Here is a 7,850-nt window from a genome sequence, read left to right on the forward strand (position 1 = left end):
CCTGCAGGGCTAGCTGTAACTTAGCTATTTCAATCTGCGTTTGCTCATCTGGAGGAGTTACATTAAACAAGCTTTTATCAATCATGTCACCAATTTGATCTTTAGACTGATGAGAGCGAACAGCAATTCCCAATTGTTGAGCAACAAGCTTAAGTTCATTCTTTGTTCTGTTTTCTACATCACACACTGTTTGCACATTTGACAAAAAATCTTTGGCTTCATCAAGTGTAGTAATAGTAGACATCATGAATAAATCACAGTCACAAAATATCAAGCAATATCCTTATGATTATATCCTGAATATCCTGATAAGAGGTGGCCAAATTTATGTTACGGAACAGAGAGAGAGAATGAACACTTCAAGTGAGAATACTAAAATTACTACTGTCCCGCAACGCTCCAGGTTCAAAACAAAAGAGTTAGGTAAAATTACAAGTTAAAGTTTAATGCTCAAACTAACAACTAAACATTCAGGACTCATAAGGATAATGTAATGGCAAAAACAGGTTAAATATATGGTTAACTGCAATAGCCTCTATTAACATGAATTTAGCAAGACCACGTTGAGTACACCGCTTCCCGTCCGATCAGCGAAGTTAAGCAACGTTGGGTCTGGTTAGTACTTGGATGGGTGACCGCCTGGAAACACCAGATGCTGTTGGCATCCCTACGTGTCAAGTGGGGTTGGTGGGGATTAGTGCCCCTCCCTGTACAACAATTAACTCTAAGCCGTTGGCCACCCTGTTTGGGATACATGGCGTCTGGCAATGAATGAATGAAAATGAAAATTTATCTAAGTCAGCCCTGATAAATGAGAAAACCGGATAATGCTCAGTTAAAGCAAGATATATTATTACAGATACAAAATATTATTCATAATGGCTGACACTAAAACTCTACACGAACCACAAAAACCCTACCAGGCCCACGAACCAACACCCTAGGCCATACAGTACAAGAAAAATGGTAACAACACTTATACTCAAATTATACAGCAGCTAGATGGTTGGAGACTTCCTGAGCACTCACAAAGATAATACACTATACAGGGGAGGACAGAGATGTGAACAAAGTGAGCAGCAGATCTAAGTGGCAACTAATGCAGAGACCGAGCTCATTATATAGGGGGCCGGCAGAGCTTGATTCAACTTGTAAGAAGGACGCGCAAATGAAGGCACAGAGGATGAAGAGTTGACACTCCTGCTCTGAACAACAGAAAGAACGACTTACTCTACTATAAGGGGGAGAAGGGGGGAGTGAGGTAGAACACACAAGCCTGGTCAATATGGAAGCCACGTGACGAATCGTGATCAAACATGCAGCATACTGTACATTAGAATTATGCAAAGGATGATGAAATCATAGGCTATGTAACAGTGTATATATATATATATATATATATATATATATATATATATATATATATATATATATATATATATATATATATATATATATATATATATATATATATATATATATATATATATATATATATATATATATATATATATATATATATATATATATATATATATATATATATATTCTTAGAACTGGTTCTTTCTGCCAAGGCACACACCCTCCCTCATACACTCTGCCACTTTCTTCCTCAGTCCGTACTCAGAAAAGGAATAAAAAAGAAAGAAGGACAGTAGGTGCGTTCGGCTGTCCCAGAGAGTAAATGAAAAGACCTTACCACACAACATTACCACACAGACTGAGACGCAGAGATGGAGAGGAAGAAGAAATAAATAGTAAAGAGATAGGGTGAAAAGAAGAGAGAGGGTGAGAAAAAGATAATGTAAAAAAGGACGATGATGAAAAGCAAACAGCATAACTGAAAAAAGTGATACGAACAACTAAAAAGAAAGGCAAATGGAGAACAAAGAAAATAAAAGTAAGCACGAAGAAAAAAACTGGAAAAATAAAAAGGATGAAAACAAAAACAAGAAAAATATCACAATAAGGTAAATATGGTCCGCAGTAGCGTTCCGAGAGAGAATTATGTGCAAGACAAGTACATTAACACATAAAACTATGACATACAGTACATGCACTTATACGGGCACGCACAGTTACACTTTCCAAGGATATTTTTGTTGGTGGGATGGTGCAGGCTTTGTTCCACACACACACACACACACACACACACACACACACACACACACACACACACAGTTGGGCGAAAACACACAAAATTTAGTTGCTTGACGAATGCAGCTCACCGTAGATACAAGTATATATCAACCCAGCAGATAGAAGTGGCAAATACTCTTTGTTCAAGGGAAACCCACAGCTACAGAGCGCATGTGAGGATTTATTTATTTATTTTTAATGCAAAGAAAATGGAACCAATAAAAAGAAAACAGTAAATAGTTCCCTCCAAGAAAAAACAAAAACCAGACAATAGAGAGCCAGAAACAAGATGCGACAAGAGTGTTAAGATGAACAAGTAACGGTAACTATAGTAAAGTACTGGACTCACAGATAAATAGGGTAGAGAAGGATGGGTCAGAGTGGACGGGACAAGAGTGTTAATATGTACAGGTATGATAAATACTGTAAAGAGTTAGGCTAAGAGTAGGCGGCAGTAGTTTTGAGCTGAAAAAAAAAAAAAAACGGACCAATCTAATTTGAACTTCACTGACAAATTTAGAAGAAAACATAGTATGATGCAACAGAAGTAAATCTAACCTGATCCAACCATGAGTATTTAAGTGCAGAAAACAGTCAGCCAACTCTGACCACTAAAATCAATAACTCTTCTCTACATAATTCAGACCTACTAACTTTTGATATTGCACTGACGTTTACCAAAGCTTATTTTAACCAAGTCTAATACTGATCTGGCAAGTTAAGGTAGGGCAGATATTTCTGTGCTGTGTAAATCTGTTTTTTCTCTTCATCATCCAGTACTTATGACCCCTTTCCCTGTGCAAGAGACTACTGCCAGCAAAGTGCGCTTTGTGAGCACGTGACGAGTGAGCGAGGGCCATTTTATCACAATTTCCCTCTGATATATCAATCGCAGGATGAAAGTAAAAAACAGAGCGTTTCCCCTGAATGATATCCTCCTGGATGATCTTCGCTATTGATTAAATTTAGATTCGTGCATTGAGTACTGTGGAACACATTTTATGAAGAGAAGAATACAGAAGTTCTTAACCCGCCCCGTCCCGACCACTTTTCCACCACTGACTCCCCCCAATCCTGACCATTTTTGGAAAAAAAATTTTTTGGCTCAATCCTCCACTTTTGGTGAGAAACATCGAAAAATCATGGAGAAATCGCTCACCTGAGGTTTAAAATACTCGATACAGGTAGCAGTACCTCCTCACCTTACTGTGTTTTCTATCAGGCTGGCTCCAAAGAAAACGAGTTCTATGGGAGGGTAACCATTCCACACCACTCATAAACGGTATTTATTTATTTATTTGATACGAATTTATATATAGTACGAGAGTATACTGGTTTTCACACAGTAATATAGGTAATTTAAGCATTATTTCACTCATGAAACACATCAACATACCTGACCTTTTTTGGCGACATTATGTGATCATCATTTCTGACTGTTTCTTCCTCTAATGCTATGTAAAGTTTGTCCTCCACATTGTCATCGATTGGGGAATCACTCTGACCCTGAATTTCGTACCATGGCACAACATGTCTTTACTGGCCAGGTCACTGGTAACAGGTGAATTGCCGAGACAATGGCGTGCGGGGGGGAGAGGTCGTGCTGGGTAAGGCATTGTCCCTGCCTGGCATCTTGAAGAGGAAGGTGTCCCGTGTATATGTACCAAAAATCACTCGCGAAAATTGAAAATTGTGCAAATTAGGGACCTTGCAATTGCTTGGCATTTATGTACATCAATGGGATTGGCAGTGACAAAACGTGTGGACTTTCATTCACGTCAACGGGATGTGGCGGGTTAATATAGCTCAGGGTTTCTTTGAGCAACATAGATTCCAACGGTGCGCGAGTGCTGGTGTAAAGCGAGGCGTCGTAGCATTCAATAAATGGACGATGCGAAATGCTGCAATATCCGATGCCAACCCGCAGTATCGACAAAACTGAAACGATAAGGAATTGGTTATAGATGAGATGATTAAAGCCAGAAATTGCGTGTTTTTCTTGGTGATTTCATCATCAAAACATAGCAAAAATGTTAATGTAAAATTATGGACCTAATCTCCGATATTTAATTACTAGAGCTGGTCTAAAACACAGTGTTACGACAGAAGTTCCTTTTTAATTTGATTTCGAAATTGTGCAGTTCATCGATTTGAACCGAATATTCCCTTGGAAAAATCGAGATTCCAAGGAGTTCCTACACTTTATGGGTGAGTTTTTAGTTGATTAAAAAAATATTGAATGAATGTATCGCATGCAGAAAGAATTTCAACTCTACTTCACATAGGAGCGAAGTTGCTAGATTCTGGTTTGCGTGACGGTCGGGTCTGGCTGGGCCATTCATTTCCAAACTTAACTGAGAGTAAACATCGCTTGCTCGCTCATAATCTCTCTCTCTCTCTCTCTCTCTCAGCAGATGCACCACTTATCAAGCTATGACCGGGATTCTGAAGCGGCATAACTGGCAAATCTGGCTGAATTAATCAAACACACACACACAAACACAGTTCATCAACACCGACAGCACAGTCTCTCTCTCTCTCTCTCTGTCTCTCTGACCTCACCTGCCGCCACAATACTCACAATAATTATTTCCCCCATGCCCACAAAGACCACAGGAATATAGGTTGGCAGAAAATGAACCTGGGTGTCTGTGAATTAATGTGTACAAAACTGAAAACATAATAGAAGAAGGAAAAGTAGATAGATAGACTAAAACATGTGAATTACCATGTACAGAAAAGATAACAGAAGACAGATAAGTACGTCCAGTAGATTCACAAATATATACACAAAATATCTTACAAGTAGGTAGATAGACAATTACATTAAATATAAAGAAACATACATCACAGGCGCCTTGCACCTGGCAGTCACGGTAAAAAAATTAAAGTACACTGTATCAAGGCCTGACCAGCAATATCTAGGAAGGAGGTTATCTGCAGCGACCCACACAGCGCCCCGGTTAACGAACTCCAACGCAATAGCAATCCAGCTTAGCGACATTACAACGAGACACAGGATCCCATATTCAGTTCAACGAACTTGTCCTGCAACTGATCAAACATAGTTTACAAAAGTAGTCCAGATAAATGCGTTCACCAAGTCGTAGAACGCCACAGCTGACACAATTATGACTCAGTTAACGATAACTTTTGTTGCTTAAATACACTACCACACACGATATCTCTCTCCAACCCAACACTTCATTTTACCTCCTCTCGCCTCTAATCTTCTTTCATTTCCCACAACTCCTTCTCCTTCCCTCCTTTTTTACCCATCTCCTTTTTTCCCTTCTGCCTTCCTCCTCTCTGTCCTATCCTTCCGTTCCCTCACCTCATCTCATTATAACCATTCATCTACCTTTAACCTTCCCTAACCTGTGTTCTCCACCTGTCCTCCCCCTGTCCCTCTTCATCATTCCCCTCCAGGCCTTCCATTAAGCTTCCCACAATGTTACTTCATCCTCTCCTACTACTCCTCTCATGCCTCTTCTCCCTTGTTTATCTTTTCTCCTTTTCTTTCCCTGTCTCCTCTGCACCATCTCGTGTGTGTGTGTGTGTGTGTGTGTGTGTGTGTGTGTGTGTGTGTGTGTGTGTGTGTGTGTGTGTGCGCAGGTTTTTGTTCTTACCCTCACACTCACCACTGGCCTTTGTCACGTTGGTGATACGACTAGAAGAACTCTGATCTAACACCTACTCGTCTAGTCGGTTTGTTGTTGCCTTAGGGAACTGGGCCAATACAGTATCACAACTAAAACCTTGTGCTGGTGGCATGGCATTCCACGAGCCTTAGTAAAGACGTTGCAATGAGTCATCTTCGATACTATAATCTTTTTTATCTGACGGAACTAAGTTACTACCATGAATTGAATATTATTTTGTGGTTACATGAAATTCCATGTCTTAGGCAAGGGGTAGCACTGAAAATGAAAAAGAAGAAAGGTACAAGTTAGAGAGAGAGAGAGAGAGAGAGAGAGAGAGAGAGAGAGAGAGATTGACAGCAGAGTAACACAACCGGGGAGAAAAGTGATATGCAATATGGTGCAACGCAGGACAACAGAGAACCAGGCAAACTTTACAAGAATGTCTCAAATCTTCCCTCCGTCCATAACTTTACTAGGGGAGGGAGGGGGAGGGGAAGAAGAAGGATCCTGAGGAGAGTGAGGAACAACACAGCATCGTGTCTAAGACGACAAACAAACAGAGAATCAGTGAGAGCGGGAATGCTTGGTATGCATCAAGTCCATGGTGCTGGGTTGCTGTGGTGAGTTATTGTAGCGTGGATCAGGGTAAAATTGGACAATATATTCTTAAGGGTGGAGTGAGGTGAAATGAAGGAATACATACAGGAGGGTGGAGTGGGATAAGTGCACGTGGAGTGGCCCTGTTTGTATCTAAGACTGTTTGTATGTCATTAAGGTAAACCGGACAGGGTGCGAACATGTAAGGACAAATGTAAGGATGTACTGCTGCATCCACTGCAGGTAGGATCGAATTCCTTTCCAGACACTTTATAAACAAACATGGAGCCTTTAAAACTACTATTATGGGACATACAAGAGAGAAGGTTTGAGAAGCAGCCGTGGGTGAGGATGACCCAGATGTGACTGAGTAAACACGATGCAGCGGCCATACGTTGTTTTGATGTATGGTCACACACACACACACACACACACACACACACACACACACACACACACACACACACACACAAACCATGCCACCAGTTTTATCTTCCGCGTTTGATAATTTTTGTACTGATATCCTGGATATAAAAATGGCGACAGAAGTATCTATTTGGCGAAAATAAAATTTGCTCTGATAATCACGTTGAAATAGTGAAGACTTTTTATAGGTTTTCCCATTGAAATTATTTTTCCTATTTAGGTTATTACTGCAATAACGGCAGATGAATATTAGACGACCTGATGGTTAAAAGTTTAGAATATTGCTTTTTTCGTGTTTGTGGGGGAGCGGGGGCGATGTAGGGAGGGGGTGAGTGCGTTCGTGCGTACTTTGAGAGATTATTTACCCTATTGCTGTGGATATTATATTGGCAGTGAAGATGAGTACTTGATAACTAGATGATTCCCACTCGCTCACATTTTATAACATACCAGATATACTCTGCTGTTTGACTGTGAGATGATATTCCAGATAATAATTCACATCTGAACTGGCAGTGCTGATAAATATTCACTCAAGTGATGGGTCAAATAATCCATTGTGAGGCTCCTTCAGTCTCTTAGCTGAAATGTGCTAATATTCCAGTAACAGGAATGACTAGTATTTAGTAACTACTAAATGCATTACATGACTTCGTTAGAAATACATATTAATTTCCTTTAGAATTATTTGTTCGTCATTATGTTAATTTTTTTATGCGGCAGCAACGATGGTTATTACTTTCATAATTAATTAGGTACTGGTATTCTGATGCTTCAGGAAATTACATTTCATTTTGAGATAGCTGAGAGTGAGTGTGGGTGATGGTGAAGGGTGCCAGTGGGTGTGGGTGGGTGTGGGGGTGAGAGTGTGTGTCGGGGAGTTTAGAGGGTGACAATTACGGCTTATGTTGGTGTACGTAGAGGTGGAGGGTGATAATATCGTTACAGATATTCTAGGTACAATGATGGAAGCTGTGGCGGATATATGGTGAAAAAATAACTTAATTATTTACAGTATGATGCGTCCTGAATTTTTTCACTGAG

The 7,850-nt window shown here is 40.0% G+C and overlaps 1 pseudogene; it reads left to right on the plus strand.

Annotated features, from left to right (window-relative positions):
- Positions 1-545: 545 nt before the first annotated feature.
- Positions 546-664, plus strand: LOC145391328 (5S ribosomal RNA; annotated as a pseudogene).
- Positions 665-7,850: the final 7,186 nt, after the last annotated feature.

This window comes from Coenobita brevimanus, chromosome 17 (genome assembly GCF_032717465.1).
Source record: "Coenobita brevimanus isolate Jiangsu-jjx chromosome 17, ASM3271746v2, whole genome shotgun sequence".
NCBI classification, from domain to species: domain Eukaryota; kingdom Metazoa; phylum Arthropoda; class Malacostraca; order Decapoda; family Coenobitidae; genus Coenobita; species Coenobita brevimanus.